The sequence below is a fragment of the Delphinus delphis genome, chromosome 21 (assembly GCF_949987515.2).
Source record: "Delphinus delphis chromosome 21, mDelDel1.2, whole genome shotgun sequence".
Taxonomy (NCBI): Eukaryota; Metazoa; Chordata; class Mammalia; order Artiodactyla; family Delphinidae; genus Delphinus; species Delphinus delphis.
The window spans coordinates 21,189,764-21,206,731 of NC_082703.1; the positions used below are offsets into that span (position 1 = coordinate 21,189,764).

A 16,968-nucleotide genomic window follows, 5' to 3' on the forward strand; every position below is an offset into this window, starting at 1 on the left:
ATCTCCCTATCCCATCACCAGCCTCCTCTCTCCAAGTAACCACTATCCCTTTTTAAAAAATGAATATGCTACATCTTATGTATATTTCCATAAGTAACATACTGTTTAGTGTTGCTGGACTTTGAGCAAACTTTCTGCAATTTCTATTTCTTACTCCATATTATATTTCTAAAAATCACTCAGGGGAATACCCTAGTGGTCCAGTGCTTAGGACTCCACACTTCCACTGAAGTGGGCCCAGGTTCCATCCTTGGTAGGGGAACTAAGATCCCACATGCTGTGCTGCATGGGATCATTCATGTTGTTACATGTAACAATGGTACATTCACTGGCCCTGTGTAAATTTATAGTGTGAAGATGATGCAATTTATTTATTCATTCCCTTCTTGCTGGACATTTGTGTGTTTTCTAGGTTTTGTTTTCAATGAACAAAGTGGGTGTGAATTTTCTTATACATATCTCCTGGTCTACACGTTTCCCTCTTGGGCATGTGAAACCTAGTCGTAGAATTGCTGAGTACGTACAGATCCATCTTCGCAAGGTAATACCTAACTGTTTTCCAAAGTAGTTGCACCAATTTACAGCCTTACCAGTATGGTATGAGTTCTTGTTGAGCCATATCTTTACCACATCTCATATGATCGGACATGTTCATTTTTGCCAATATGGTTTGTGTATCGGGTGTTACATTGGGGTTTTAACTTTTGTTTGTCTAATAACGAATGAAAGTATCTCTTCTTATATACTGTATCAGTTTCTTAGGGCTGCTGTAACAAATTACCACACACTGGGTGGCTTGAAACCGCAAAAATGTTTTGTCTCACAGTTCTGGAAGCCAGAAGTCCCAAATCGAAGTGTTGGCAGAGCTGTGCTCCTTCTGAAAGCCCTCAGGAAGAATCCTTCTGTGCATCTTCTGATTTCTGGTGGCACAAGCATTCCTTGGCTTGTGGCTGCATGACTCCAATCTCTACCTTTGCCTTCATATAGCCTTTTAGCTCTGCGGGTCTCTCACCTGAATGACTCTCACAAGTATGCTTGTCGTTGGATTTAGGGCCTACCTGAATAATCCAGGATGATCGTATTTCGAGATTCTTAATTTAATTACATCTGCAAAGACCCTTTTTTCCAAAAACGTCAAATTCACAGGTTTTAAAGATTAGGACATGGACATTTAAGGATTAGGACATGGGGTGGGGCACAATTTAACCCATTACAAAAATAATCACCATTCATACTTCCTTTGCCTGAAACACAGGTGCATGGGTTTCTTTTATTCCATTTTTTTATTGAAAGTTTCCTATTTTTCTATTGAGCCTTTTTCTTATTGATTTGTAGAACTTCTTTACATTAAAGATACTCATTTTTTGTCAATTATATTTGTTACATAAGTATTCTCCCAGTCTGTGGCTTACATTTTTACTTCTCAACATGGTGTCTTTTGATAAGCAGAGGTTCTTAATTTTTATGTAATTAAATTTGTCAATCTTTTCTTTCATGGCTAGAACATTTTGTCTTATGTAGTAAACCCTCCCATAGCCCCAGATAAATTATTTTATTATATTTTCTTCTAAATATTTTAACCACTGGGGGACTTCCCTGGCAGTCCAGTGGTTAAGACTCCAAGCTCCCACTGCAGGGGGCACAGGTTCGATCCCCGGTCAGGGAACTAAGCTCCCATATGTCACGTGGCAAGGCCAAAAATAACCAAAAAACAAAAAAAAACCATTGGCCTTACAGCCTTACATCTTTCATTCATCAAGAGAAACTTTTTGTGTCTAGTATGAGATAAGGATCCACTTTTACTTTTTTCCATGACCGGGGCATAGCCAGCTCTCCTTCATCCTGTTTTGATCCGCAGCCGCAACATTTATCTTACAATAACGTGACTGCAAGATTGTGGATGAAAGACATAATCTGACATGACATAGGAACTTATGATATTGCCAACATTTAAGTGACAATCAGCTATATTGCAAAGCACAATTCAACGGATATCATTTAGAAAGAATAAGAAAATCCAGTTCAACATTCCTACTTTAACAGGGTAATATACATGACATCCTACAAACCTTAACTGATACAATTGTATATACACTGCAGTATATCTTTAGTCAGGTTTAACTGTCACTGCAAGTAATTAAGAGTAGTTGCTTTGCATTTGGGGTTACATATTTACCAAATGACATCACTGAATAAAGTGGTGTCAAGAAACACCCAGGTTATTAACTCTCTCTCACCCGCCAGGTGGATGAATCAGCAGTGCCCTGTGTAGTCTGGGTAACCGCAGGCACAGTTGGTTCATTGCATGCCCCTTCAATTAATCATACAAATCAGCCAACTGTGTGGGACAGTCAATTGAATCCGTAATTTCATGTCTAATAAATTTCACAGGTACACACAAAAGTAAATCTCCCTGAGGTCTCAGAAAACCCAGTTTCACAAAATGTATTGCCCTTTTTTCACACAAGGAAGGAAATAACTGCTTAATTTAACTCAATCCATCATCTCCAGATCACATAAATGACACAAGTCTTCCTTTAAAAAAGTCACAATTGGAGAAGAAAACATGATCCTGATATTTATGCACTGCGCTCTTTTTGACTCTGTTTTGAAATAGTCATTTGTGGGTTTAGACACCCGTTTGGACACCCGTTGTGGGTTTAGACACCCGTTTGGACACCCGTTGTGTCCAAAACGGTACCATTAGCCACCTATGACTATATACATTTAAATGAATTAAAATAAAATTCCGGTCCTCATTTTGCACTAGCTACATGCCAAGCACTCAACAGCACCACACAGGAGAGCGCGGAGAGAACACTTCCATCTGCACATAAAGTTCTTCTAGATAGTGCTTTTCTAGACACTTTCTTCCACTCTATTCATTTGGCTCTAAATGTCGTACTTTAAGGTTTACCAAGTGTTTTCTGATCCATGCTTTTACTGAGTCCTCACTGTATTATTGGTAGAAAGGCATTATTCAGAGGGTCTTTATCTACTGTTAACAATTCCCCCCAAAACTTAGCAGCTTAAAATAACATTAATTATCTCAAAGAGTTTCTGAGGGTGGGGAATCTAGAAGCAGCTTAGCTGGTCGATCTGGCTCAGGGTCCCTCAGGAGGCTGCAATGAGATGCGTGCTGGGGCTGCAGTCAGCTGAAGGCTTGTGGAGGCCTCACTCAGGTGGCTGTTGGAAGAAGCCTTCAGTTCCTTCTTCATGTGGGCTTTTGACTTGTCCCAGAGCAAGTAATGGGAAAGACAGAGACAGAGACGGAGAGAGAGGGGGAGGTCAGGAAGGGAGATCACTGTCTTGTATAACCTAATCTCAGAGGTGACATACCACCACTTCTGGCTCGTCCTACTGTTAAACTGACACTGGTTGGTTTAAGCTATGGGAGGAGATAACACAAAGGTGTGAATGGCAGGAGTTGGCCATCACTGGGCCCATCTTAGAATTCAGCCAATCACACTGCTGTTTAAGAAGCTCAGTAACTCGTCAAGCTCACACAGCCAGTAAACATTAGAGAACATTAGAGGTAGAAAGCTCGTCTAAACCCTCTGACTTTTAACTCCTTTCTTCCACAGTACCCTGCCTTCACCCATCTATGTGTCACCTCAACCTCCTTAAACAGTTCGGCTTTTTTATAAACCAATGACACAGACAAATGATGACGACTAACGTTAACAGCTGAGATTCAGAGGGTCTCAGATGCTTGATTAATACTAACACTTGCTCCTCTTCTTTTCTTTGCTTTCTCAGGGAAAAAAAAAAAAAAACAATTACAGAAGAGTAGAAAGAACAGGAGCCTGCTACTGACAAGCACTCTCTCCTTGACCAAACTCTAGACAGGCTCCTTGAAGCCCCTTGACCTTGATCTTGGTGTCCATCCTTGTCGGGCCTCATCGCCCAATTGTAGCAAGAACCCTGTTCAGCTGGTTTCACCAGGATTCCCCACCCTGGATATCTGACAAAATGCCTTTTCTCTCAGCATCCTCCAGGTAACATCTGATCACCCTGGCCTGCCTTCAGCAAGAATCCCGTCAGGTCGGCTTAGCCAGATTCCCCTTTTGCCCCTGATGTTCTCCTCTTAGTACTTTTCTATCCATTGACGCTCACCTTGCTCCTTGTATAAATCCTCACTGTTCCTTGCTGCATTCGAAGTTGTCTCTCTTTCCTGCTGCAAAAATGCCACCTCTGCAGACCCTACACCTATCATAATGGTCCTGATTAAAGTCTGCCTTAGTGTTTAACAAGTGTCATGAATAATTTTTTTCAATGCTACTCCAGAATAAACATCAAGTGGAGGGGAAGAAATAAGAGGAAGATTCCTTCGTTCTTTGTCTCTCCTACACCTAACCACACAGAAGAGACTTTACAAATTGTTGCTCAGGAAAGCGCCAGGGGCAAACTATCTTCCTTCCTAAACATACAAAACAACAAAGCTGACTTATACAGCACCTTATCTTCAACCATAGCACATCCGTTTTTGGTTTTGTTTTTTTACAGATCCATCCTCACTTTTTTTAACATCTTTTTTGCAGTATAATTGCTTTACAATGTTGTGTTAGTTTCTGCTGTATAACAAAGTGAATCAGCTATACATGTACATATATCCCTATATCTCCTCCCTCTTGTGTCTCCCTCCCACCCTCCCTATCCCACCCCTCTAGGTGGTCACAAAGCACCGAGATGATCTCCCTGTGCTATGTGGCTGCTTCCCTCTAGCTATCGGTTTTACATTTGGTAGTGTATATATGTCCATGCCACTCTCTCACTTCGTCCCAGCTTATCCTTCCCCCTCCCTGTGCCCTCAGATCTATTCTCTACATCTGCGTCTTTATTCCTGTCCTGCCCCTAGGTTCTTCAGAACCATCTCTTTTTTTTTTTTTTTAGATTCCATATATATGTGTTAGCATACGGTATTTGTTTTTCTCTTTCTGACTTACTTCACTCTGTATGACAGGCTCTAGGTCCATCCACCTCACTACAAATAACTCAATTTCGTTTCTTTTTATGGCTGAGTAATATTCCATTGTGTATATGTGCCACATCTTCTTTATTGATTCATCTGTCAATGGACACTTAGGTTGCTTCCATGTCCTGGCTGTTGTAAATAGAGCTGCAATGAACATTGTGGTACATGACTCTTTTTGAATTACGGTTTTCTCAGGGTATGTGCCGAGTAGTGGGATTGCTGGGTCGTATGGTAGTTCTATTTTTAGTTTTTTAAGGAACATCCATATTGTTCTCCATGGTGGCTGTATCAATTTACATTCCTACCAACAGTGCAAGAGGGCTCCCTTTTCTCCACACCATCTGCAGCTTTTATTGTTTGTAGATTTTTTGATGATGGCCATTCTGACTGTTGTGAGGTGATACCTCATTGTAGTTTTGATCTGCATTTCTCTAATGATTAGTGATGTTGAGCGTCCTTTAAAGTGTTTGTTGGCAATCTGTATACCTTCTTTGGAGAAATGTCTATTTAGGTCTTCTGCCCATTTTTGCATTGGGTTGTTTGTTTTTTTTGATACTGAGCTGCATGAGCCGGTTGTAAATTTTGGAGATTAATCCTCTGTCAGTTGCTTCATTTGCAAATATTTTTTCCCATTCTGAGGGTTGCCTTTTCATCTTGCTTATGTTTTCCTTTGCTGTGCAAAAGATTTTAAGTTTCAATATCTAGAAATATTTTTGGACACTGGAGAGGAAAGAACAGTAGGAATGAAGAAGAATCTTTTAGTTGAACAGATAAAATTTCAAATTTTTATTTTTGTCTTCATTATGGTAGACAAATGGGCAGTTTGCAAGACTGAATCATTTTGCATCTAAAAACTTCTTTTTCACCATTAAAGGAAAACTCCAAGAGTCCTTCCATTTTGTCAGTAGAGTCAGTCTCAATTCCTATTGACCAATAAGTTGAGGAGGTACATCCATTTATCTTTTCTTTCAAATAATTCCTTGTACATTTAAAGAAGGATGACCTAGCTGTGGGAGATGATGTCAGGTACAAATAAGCCAAATCCTGACACGATCCAGCTTAAGTAAGATGAAAACTTATGCTCTCCCATTAAAAGAAGGGTTGAGTTGGGATGGCCTTCAGAGATAGTTGATTCAACCTCATTGAGAACCCTCACCTGCCTTCCCAGGTTTAGGCCTCATCCTCCGCAAGTAAGATGGTGGTAACAGTCCCAGGCATGACCTCCTGACCTGACAGTGTCCATAGGGAGACATAATGTCTCTTGTGGATCTTCCTTAGGAGGCAGGAAATTTTTTTCCAGAGGCCTCCAGTAAACATCCTCTAATATCTCATTGGCTACAATTGGCCCACATGTTCATGACAAATGGGTACAGAACTACCATGATGGGCTTAAATAGATCATCTGTTAGAGAAAGGAGGCTGGGGGACTATCATAATTCTTGTTTCCCGAATGGGGTCCTCTTAGACTCTATATCAGATTAGTTTTTATGACCAAAAAAATTCTACCAGGAAAAGGGATAGTATCTTAACAGTAAAAAAAGTATAGATAGAGGGAATTTCCCATCTTATCATATGGAAAAGTATAAATTAAAGAGAGAAAGGAGAATTGGAGAGATAAAGCAACCCTAGTGGTTCCAGACCAGGAAAAGGAAACAGAGTATAAATTGAAATGCTGATCATGAAATCCTATGAGATAGTCCTTGTCAGAATACAGTGAGAATCATTGGTGTGTATTTTTCTGCTGTTCAGACTAAACAAGTTAAAAGTCAGACAATGATTTCAAATTGAAAAGAAATGTGTTTCGGAGTACGCATATCTACCTAGGAAAATAGGTAAGCCAAACAAGTAATGAATGTATTACATATCTATTACAAGACACAATCAGTGGTGTTCTCCCTCTGTGATTAAAGGACCCACTTTTAAACAATTTTTTATCCATATTTGGTGAAGCTGCTAGAAAGGACCATCTTTCTCCAGCCATCATTTGATAGTTTTTGATACCCTACTCCTCTTAGGTTGCTTCTTAAACCACAATACTGCTGACAAAGGCCTTGGTTCATAAAGGGTGCAAATGAGGTATAGGGTATAAGGAGCTGGTGTATTATATTGACAAGCATGTTGGCTATGAAGACAGTCAGCCCTGAGTTTCAGTCCAAAATGTGACCCAACATGAGTTATCTAATCTACCTCAACCTCACTGTTTCATCTAGAACATGGAGGTAGGGTATAATTGCTAATACCCTGTAGAATTTAGTAAGAAATCCATGAGATGATGCATATAAAGAAGTTGGAACCGAGGCTAGGTTATAATTGGCATTAAACCCATGTTATTTATTACTGTTGGTTCTACAAAGCCTCATAACTGAGAGGGAGTGGTAGGGTGAGAAATAGTGAGTAAATTTGAGGAGAATAATGATACTGTATTTGTTATCTTCATTCTTTACTATATCTCTCACAACAGGTGAGGCAGTTTGTTTGCTTGTTTGTTTGAGATCACTTTAGAAATGCACATTTATAAAGGAAAGTGAGACTCCCAAAATTCAGTAATAACCAAGTACATTAGATTTTATGTGGCAAAGAGTCAAACCAGATTTATTGACCTTGAGTCTAATGTTCTTTTTACTGCCTTTATTGAAAAAGTATTTCAACAGATTCTGCATGATTCATCGCTTACTGCTCAGAAAGGTAGACGTGGAATCCTTCAATCCCCGAGCTGGGAAAGCATCACAAGCATGATACTTATCCAGCAGAATCTGTTTCCAAACCACATGGGGATGTTGATGTTACATTTGTAGGGACAGAAGGTCCAAACCAGCCTTTTTCACTATGTATGTATGCCAGAAATGAAGGTAAACTTTATTTTTTATTTATTTATTTTTTTAGTAGTTAGCCATTCCGCATAATGCCTCCAAATATTTTCCCGATTGGCACTGGCATCTGAAATTTCACCATTAGAATAAAATTTTATGATTAAGGTTTAGCCTTAAGAAAGCCCTTGTTACAATGCACTTGGAAGGGACCAGGGAAATGAACATATTCATACCCATAGTTAACAACTACTGATTCTTACCAGATTGACTAGTTGTCTGTTCTAATGGCTCTCTTGGTGAGTACAAGCAATCCCGAAGGAGAGCTGTATTTAAATGCAAAGGATAAAATAATTCCAAAGTATGGAGAAGTGGAGACAGCTGAACAGTGCCTCATCTTCAGGAAGTGTAGGGGAAAAGGGGATGTAGGAGATGAGAAAGCAGTTAAAAGGAACAGAGAGGGTGGGATGACAGAAGTCAGTCAGCCTACTTAGAATTATTTAGTCCTAGGACTATTCTTAAAAATGTTTTAGAAATCTCTTCTGCTTTAAATTGAGTGATTCCCCCTGGTTTTCGTAGTCAGCAATGATTGAAAACAACGGAAAGGCCATGTTAAGCCATGTTAATATTTCTTAATCACCAAACACACCTAACTCATTAAATTTTGAGTCCTTTATAGTTTCACTTGGCATATTGTTGTTGGTACTTGATAAATATTTGTGAAATGAGTGAATCCTTTTGTGATTCTGTTTTTTTTTTTTAACTTTGGAATTGACTCAGTGTTGGATGCATGGAAATTGTAATATAATGCTTGATGTAGCCTTCCAAAAACAATAGCAAAGTCTGTAACAGCATTGTCCTACAGAACTCTGTCATGATAAAAATGTTCTTTCATCGGCCCTGAACAATATAGCAGCCACTAGTCACAAGTGGATACCGAGTACTTCAAATGTAGCTAGTGAGACCAAGGAACTGGCTTTTAATTTACTTAGCCACTTGTGGCTAGTGGCTACCTATGGTATTGGACGGTGCAGGTCTAGAGGTTTTATTAAAAATTTTCTGCCCCTTTCACTTTGTTTTTTTTTAAAGCAGCTATTTCTATTAATACCATCAATTATTATATATAAGTTCCTCTTGTTTGTATTTTTTTCTTTTTCTATTGGAAATAATTTGACTTACCTATGATAACGCTAAAGGTGAGTACAGCAAACCAGACTGACTTGCACGGCAGCATCTGGGGGAACTTATGTGTATTATTTATAAAAAACTTACAATCTGCAGTCAATTTCTAATTTCAACTATTGACATAAAAGGAGCGAGCCTGTGTAGATGAGATAGTGAAGCATGAGAGGTCTGTCCTCTGCACTAACAGGTTGGCCTTTCAAGTCAGTCTGTCCTTTTATTTCCTCCTCCCTCAGGAATCTGGCACCTTCTGGGTGCCCTCTTCTCCTTTCCATAACAAAATTATTTGGGATAACCTCCTTGTAACTCTTCCTAATTGTATAGATGAGAAAACAGACACTGCAAAGAACCAGGGAGGGTAAGACAAGGACTATTGATGAACTCCTATGTGCTTACTAGACACTGTATATGATGCTGGGGAAAAGTGTCTCCTTGAGCATTGCCTCCCTGGCAAATAAATATTTTTGAATGGAAATACACACACATTTTTACAAGGTGAAACAGACGAGGAAACTGAAATTTAGAGAAGTTATATGACTTCCTTAAGGCTAAGCACATCCAATGCTCCAACACAATCTTCTTTTCTCTTAACTGTTTAACTCCTTGCCATGTTTCCTGCGTCCTAGGGGTTTTGCTCTTTGCCTTCCAGAGATAACAGCCAGCTAAACTGACCGCTAGATTTACATCAACGGCTGCAAAGGTATTAACAGAACCCGCTCCAGCCCCCTGCCCTTTTCCAGGGAATTTTAATGCTAACCTTCTGGGGACAGTGTCAACTCACAGAAATGGCTCCCTGGGAATTTCACGCTGTTGAGGAGATTTTATTTTGGTATTTTAGCGGCGTTAAAAATATATATATATTCCAGAGCAGATTTTTTCCTGGAGTCCGGACGCTTACGTAGAAAGGACGTATTCACTTACAAATTCCACTTCAACAGCGTTTGCATCTGTCTTAGTCTACAGCACGAGTAGCCGACTGATTTGTGTACTGGCCCCCATCACTACGGATGACTTGTAGGAAACATTAGAAACTGGCTCCTCCTCCACCTCTCCCTCCACCCCTTGGATCCTTGTACGCTTCAGAGTACGGTCTAAAAACGTAGGCGCTTTTGGAGAGGATTTGAACATTAAAATATGGCTCCGTGATTTTCAACACAAAGACCGCAAACAGCGCTAGAGCACGAGAAGTATTTAAAATAGATCACATCCTAAAGTTGGAGGGCTACAAAGTACAAGTCGTCCAGGCTAGTCCGCAGAGACTGTTCGTGCTTCCGCCCTGCAACAACCCGGCAGGCGACACGTCGCGACGAATTTCAGCTGCAGAAGAGGAAGAGCATCACCTGCAGTTCGAGGCGTGGGAAACGCGGCCGGAGGGGGGCTTGCGAGAAAGCCAGCCGGAGAGGTGCGCGCCGCGGGGCCGCCCCGGCGCCGAGTGCGAGGAACGCCGGCGCTTGGCGGAGCCCGGGAGACGCGGCGGGGTGGAGAGGGGCAGACGCTTCACTGTCGGGAACCGCAGCGGCCGCAGAGACCGCTGCGGCAGGAGAGCCGGCCGAGCTTCCGAGCTCGCGGCCGCTACTGTCCAGGAGGCGGACCCCGCGGGAGAATCCCGTCCAGGCGGCGGGGCTGGGGGCTAGGCGGGGCGCTGACGTCACCTCCCCTCCCCCACCTCCTCCAGGCGGGAGGGAGTGGGGAAAGAGGCAGTGATCCGCCGCAGCTCCCGGCCGCAACTCCTAAACTCGGCGGCTCGCTGCCCGGACATGTCCTGACAAACTTGGTTTCTCTTCGGCCCTCTCTCCAGCCCTCGCGCACTCTCATTTCGCCTCCTTTTGCTGCTCAAGTTTCCCCCAGGACGGAAGCCTCCGGAGATGCGGCCACCTGGGCGGCGCGGGCGGATCGCACTCTCGTTGGCGACATGCTGAAGATCCGAGGGAAGCAAAGTTGGTACTTCATACACGGCTTGTAACAAATATCCAAATCGCGTGGCGATTACGGACCTGCCGGGACTTTAAAGCAGAACACCGAGGACTCGGCTGGACGGGTGAGTTCTTTCTTGAGTGCAAGTCTTTCCGTATTTAAGTTTAAACGTTAATGAAATTGCGTGGGGTGTTTGACTAGTACAGGGAAGCGTGTGCATCCTACCGGCTTTCCGCTCGGCGAGCTGCACACCCGCCCTGGCTGTGCTTGACTCGGGAATGAAAGATCAGTATGCATAGGTTTTGGAATTCATAAAATACTTACAAAGCACTGTTCAAAAGAACTTGAAAAGCTATGCTGTTTGTGCATTATTTCAAATGTAACTTATTATAGAAATGGTGCCCAGGGAGGGCGCATTGGGTGCCGCGTGATCTGCAGTGGCGCAGCGCCCTCTAGTCCGGGCACCCGGCAAAGCGCGCGCTCTCCGCACGGACCGCGAACTTGGACCTGCCGGGCGCTCTTGGGACGTGGACGTGAGGTCCGTCGCCGTCACCCTAGCCTTCACTTACCACCCACTCCGGCCCATTCTATAGCTAATATACAAATACCAGCTTGGGTGGACTGGATGCAGAGGCAGTGCTGGCGGAAAGCTTTTTTTGTTTTCGGGAACCCATCCCCCTCATTTTCTAGAGCCTTTGGGTACTGGGTTAGGGAGGATCGACTATTGAGAGGACAAACGTGGAGCTTGTACTACATTTCTTGTTCATGTGAAGGTAATTAGCTGGTAGCAAAAAGGCACCTCTGTTTCGTTCCGTTGAGGCTAAAGGATCAGTAAAAACGTGGCAGCACCGGACTCTGAAACCTCGATCTCTGGCTCTCGGCTGTTCCTCTGGCGACGAAGTGCAACTTCTTTCAGGCAATTAGGTTTTCAGTGGACCTGGCAAACCGGGATTCCCAAACAGATGTTTTAGTCCAAGTAAGGGTTATTAGTTATTAGTGAATGGTAATTTTCTCCAGGAATTCTTTTGTGTCATTTTAAAAATCTTGTGATTTTACGTTATGGGATGGTGTCTTTTTACCTTTTACTGTTCTTCTCCTCCCCCGCCCCCCGCATCCCGCCCCAACAAACTGTTGGCGTTCGTGTGTGATTGTGTTTTGTTTAGAGTTAGAATTCGAAAACGGGCACAAACGAGTTGAGCTTGGAGACCAGGTAACCTACTTTCGAGGTGTTCCATGTATGAAACTGACCTGTAACTCCAGGAGCGCTTTGCCGTGGCCAAGTGTTTAAATGATGATGTTTGCTGGGTGTGTGAATTTCTGTGTATTCTAAATAACGCGCAGGGAATACACCACATACTCTTAGTGCTACGAATCAGCACACTCATTCTGCAGGCATTATTTTTCCTTCCCAGCCATGACCTTCTAGACACATTCCCCCCCCCATCACCTTCTTTGAGATGGCATAAGAGGAGACTGCATTAACTTTGAAATAGAGAAATTCTCTCCTTAACCCTAGACTCCCTTACCCCCATTTGCCTCGTAGTTCTTCCAGCAGCCCCCTCCACCGGTTCCAGGGAAATCATCTCTCTTTGTCCTCACAGCGTTAACGTATTCGAGCTGCACAAACTTTCCGAGGTCAAGGCCGCCCTCTTCTCCCGGCTGTTTCCCAGCGCCCGGCAGCACTCCGGGCTGCGCTGAGCCGGCGCCTGGAGCTCTGCCCGCGCTGAGGACCGGCTCACAGCCCCGCGATGCCCGGACTGCGCGCTCCGGTGTGGGGGGAGTTCCCCGAATGGGCCGTCTGGACGCCCGGGGTTTCCCCTTCTCCCTGCGGAACTTGTAGTTTCACGTCAGACTGCGTTCACAGCCTGCGGGGTGTACTTACCGCGTGGGAAAGCGCACGAGACGGCACCGCTGCCTTTTGTCCCGCAGACCTGGGAGTCGGGGGTGTCCGCCGGCGGAGGCCGGCGTTGGGGTTCGTAACCACGGCTGGAGAGGTTCCGGGGTCTAACCAGCTCTGCGCAAAGAGGTCGCGAAGGAAGCCTTTTCACTTTCCCGGGATTTTAGTGTACTGTAGATTGAAAAAGGAAGTAGGTTCCGATCTAACTGCATTCCTTTTGAGACCTTTTGGAAGATTTTATTCCACCAAGCAATTGCAGACCTACAGCCAAGGCATTCAAATTCAGATTTAGGAATTCCCTGAAGGTTCCCGTGAATCTAAAGTAGGAGGCGTGGGAAGCTTTTTCTTTAGTCCTTCGCTCTTTTTTTTCTTTTTTTTTTTTAAGCTAAGTTAATGTTCCCCCTTTCCTAGTAGGGAGCATTCCCTGTTAATTACCTGCACAAATCTGTGTGCTGGCCATAACTAACCTCGGCACTAGAGCGAGCCCCAATCTGTTCCTCGCGGTGTCGCTAGGTCATCCTGGGCACTCGCTGGTCTCCTAGAAAGGAGTTGGCTGCTGTAGCTGCTGGGAGATCCCTGACCCTTGGCGGGGCGTCGTAACCCGGCCCCGCGGACTGGGATTCCGGCTGCCAGGAAAAGTCGGGTCGAGTTTCTGCGCGGGAGAAAAGAGCGCCGGCGCGAGCGGGCGTGGCTGCGAGCGGAGGGATATGTCCCGCGCCGGGTGCGTGAAGCGCCGGGTGCGTGAGACGCCGGGGTTGCACCGGCCGGGCTCGGAGTGGGGCTCGCGGGTGGCGGGGCTCTGCCTCAGAGCGGGGCGCAAGGAAAGCGAGGGCGGGCCGCAGATACCATGCGGCCCTGCGGAGCCAGTGAGGCCCCGGACCGACCCGGACCCCGCTCGGGGGCGCGCTGAGGCGGCGAGGTGCGCGCCCCCGAGAGCGCCGCCGCCGCCGCCGCCGCCGCTTCGGGCTAACTTTGCTGTAAGTTGGAAGGAAACCAGTTGGGGCTTGCGGGCGGTGGGCGAGGGGCGCAGCGGCGCACTCGGTGCCATTGCGCGGCCGAGCCGAAGCCGTATGTGCCCGCGGGACGAGCAACTTGCTGCTGCCGGGTGGCGGGCTTCTGGCTCGTTGGGAGCTTGCCCCTCACTGTCCAGCCCAGGACCGAGCGCCCCCCGGCGCTCTGGGGACGGGATGGAAAGAAAGAGACCCGCCGGACGGTGGTGGTGCCGAGGCCCCTGCCCACTTGGAAAGTTCAGGGCAGGCCCTGGATTCGGGTGGGTGGGCGGAGGCGGATGGGCGGGAGCGGTTAAGGCGCGACGTGACCCGAATGGTAATTACCTACCCGACTGCTGCTGCGAGCTGGCAGCGGCCCCGGCTGCACCGGCTCTGGCCCCGGAGCCATTGCTGGAAATCAAAGCGGCAGCCGCGGCGCGGGGTTCCCGGCGGCCTCTGGGCGAGAACTTCCGCCTCGCCCGGAGCTCGGAAACTTCACACGCGCGTTCCACTTTCTTCTCTCCGGTAACACGCGTGCCTGTTAAAGACTTATCTGATCTCGCTCCGCGGCTAATTTCTTGCGATTTGTGAGATATTCACAGCGTTGGTGTGATGAAAGGAGAGGCCAGCTGCTAAGGGATGGGATCTTTGAAATGGAGTCACCGAGTTCTTTTAGATGTTTTGTACCCTGAAGGAGTGCTGTCCTGAGGTTTGAGTTGTAACTGGTTGAATGTAGTTAAGCATAGATGAGTGATAAATATCGGGGCTAAACACTTGCAACTGTGCTATCCGTTTGTTTCTTTTTTGGAAGAGAAACTTCTAAGATCTTTTTTTTTTTTTAAGAGATTCTGGTTCTTCAGTGCTTTTTCTTTCTCTAAGTGCTTTCCTCTAGGAAGTTAACTTTCTGTTGTCTCTAAGAATTTTTTTGTTCCCACTGATGTGAATTGCGGGACTTTGAAAACAAGGACGCAATTGTATGCGTTAGGAAAGTAAACTCATAAATATTTTCTGTGCAGTTAGAGGTTTTTTTTTTTCCTTCATGTGTCTGAACTATGATTTCATTAAATAGCTTTTGTTAAGCAACTCCTATTTACAGTGACTGAAATCGGAAGATTTAAAAGGCAAATGATCTTCAGTTATTTATGTATCTTTCACAAAAGCAGATTCTTGAGGCGTCATACATTCAGAGATAGGTTTCAATAGTTTAAGATAGCTGCACGTGTTAAAACTAGGTGATGGTGATGTTTTTTTCATATTACTCTTAGCGTTGTGGTTATCCAGCACATCGAGTTACTGCAGTTACTCAGAGTGTGTTTCTCCAGGTATATAGGTTAATTCTGATGTTTGGCTTTGTGTTTTAGGACAGCTCTCTGGTTCCACAAGTGGAATTATTATCCCCCTTTCTTTTCTATATACTTAAGCTTTAAGATGGGTGTAAAAGTGCTTAAAACATTACATAATTTTTAAAAACAACGATGAATATAACTCAATTATGTCAAACATGGCATTTAACACGTTCATAGTAGGGTTTGATTTGAATAAAGTGTGCATTTGTGTACCCATTACTTGAAAAATGAATATCTTAAATGAACTAAATTCTTTGTCACTCTGAAAGGAAGTGAAATTCTTAGAGGACTTCATAAAAATCTTTCAGGCCACCTGCATATCTATTCATTTGTATCTTTTAATTAGTCACTAGAAGTACACCTAGTGGTTTTGCACAATGTTAGTAGACCATTTAAATCCATGTTATGGTCAGGTGCCAAAAGAGGAATCTAAAACTTATATGCAAACTACTACTGTTTTCTTCCCCCTGATCCCATGCCTTCCTAGTGTATGTCTTTAGGCTTAGCTCTCAAGTTGTCTCCGAAGTAGTCATTTCTTTGAACGCTAGAAGTGAAAGGGATGTTACAGATTATTTTAACTCCTTTAACAAGTCTACTGCCACCTGTTTTCCACCCAAGTTTTGCAGATTTTACATAGACTCAGTAAACTAAATCAAATTCAATGCATTATTGTTGCATTAAATGTTGTCTCCATGGCCTAATTTGTGGCCTAAAGGACTTGATTTAATAGCAGGAAGCCATAAGGCCAGGTGTCTGCTTAATCTTTATGAGTGGGAAACTGCAGCAGGTAAGCTTTCTTTTGACCAAATTATATAGTTGATGAAGCCAAACTGTGTCTTTTTGTCTCACCTAATTGTTTAATTTGCAAGTGTTAGTTTGTCCTTAGGCACTGGTAAGGAGTTTTTGAAATGAGCGATGCAGGCAATTCATTTAACCAAGATCAGAAAGTTGCATTTTTTTCTCTCCTCAGGTCTGGGAGGAACTTTTTATTTCAAAAATGTATTCAGTCAGATGAGGAATCTGTATATTTCACATAATAAAGTTTTTTTAAAAAATGATCTTTCTTTTCCTTAAGTCCCAGATTTAAATATATTGCCAAAATTCTTGCTTAATTCCAAAGGTTTATTATTTATGTGGAGATAAATCTATAATTAAATGTCTTCTATAGACCACTTAGGAAAATCGGTAATTATTTAATTCTTATCTTTGTAGAATATTCAAGCATAAAGCTTCATAGTAAGCTCTGTAGTAGGGACGCTGATCTGGCATCGCCTGTAGCCACTTTGGAAGTATTTTGAGGTGGTTGATGACCTCTTTTTGAGCTGCTGGAAATTAGAGCCTTCTGCAGGGCACCCATCGGCAGTGTTGTTACTGGCCTAGTGGTTGCGCCTGGATTTTTTGTTAAGTTTACAACGATGGATGTATTGTTTTCCCATGTTATCCCTCCTTATCCCCCACCCCCTCCCACCCATCAGTCCTGCCTTCCGTTCTCCATTGCTAATCCTCATCTATCTGTCCATTCATGCACCCAACAACTGTGGATCTCCTCTGTGCCAAACACTGGGTCAGATGCAATAAACAGTGGTGAACAAAGCAGGCTTCCTGCTCTCAAGAAGCTTACAGTCCAGCAGGGGAGAAGGACAAATAAACAATTATCTCCAGTGTGGTAAGAGAGACCCATCTGGGTCAGGGTAGTTCATCATAGCACCTCAGTGAGCTAGGTGGATATTAGGATAGGGTGAGGTCTGGGGGAAGAGTGAATCTGGAGGCAGTGATTCACGGAGAGGAAATACACGTAAAGCAAGTTGTAGAAACCCTTGGTGTTGTGACTTGATTTGTGGTTTGATGAATGGTGAGA

The 16,968-nt window shown here is 44.0% G+C and overlaps 1 protein-coding gene and 1 long non-coding RNA gene across 4 annotated transcripts in view; one reads left to right on the plus strand and one right to left on the minus strand.

The window, feature by feature from the left end:
• LOC138413934 (uncharacterized) overlaps nucleotides 1-12,827 on the minus strand; it is a 112,090-nt gene extending 99,263 nt beyond the window's left edge. The window contains exon 1 of the long non-coding RNA XR_011246332.1: nucleotides 12,761-12,827. This is a non-coding gene — a long non-coding RNA (uncharacterized lncRNA). The remainder of the gene's footprint in view (nucleotides 1-12,760) is intronic.
• Nucleotides 10,576-16,968, plus strand: part of FAT1 (FAT atypical cadherin 1) — a 119,950-nt gene continuing 113,557 nt past the window's right edge. For 2 of the 3 annotated variants that reach the window (XM_069540291.1, XM_060001166.2), the window contains exon 1: nucleotides 10,577-11,002. The gene's annotated coding sequence lies outside the window, so the exon portion shown is untranslated. Of the gene's footprint in view, nucleotides 11,003-16,968 lie in introns of all 3 variants that reach the window. The other variant, XR_009517868.2, reaches the window with a different exon arrangement.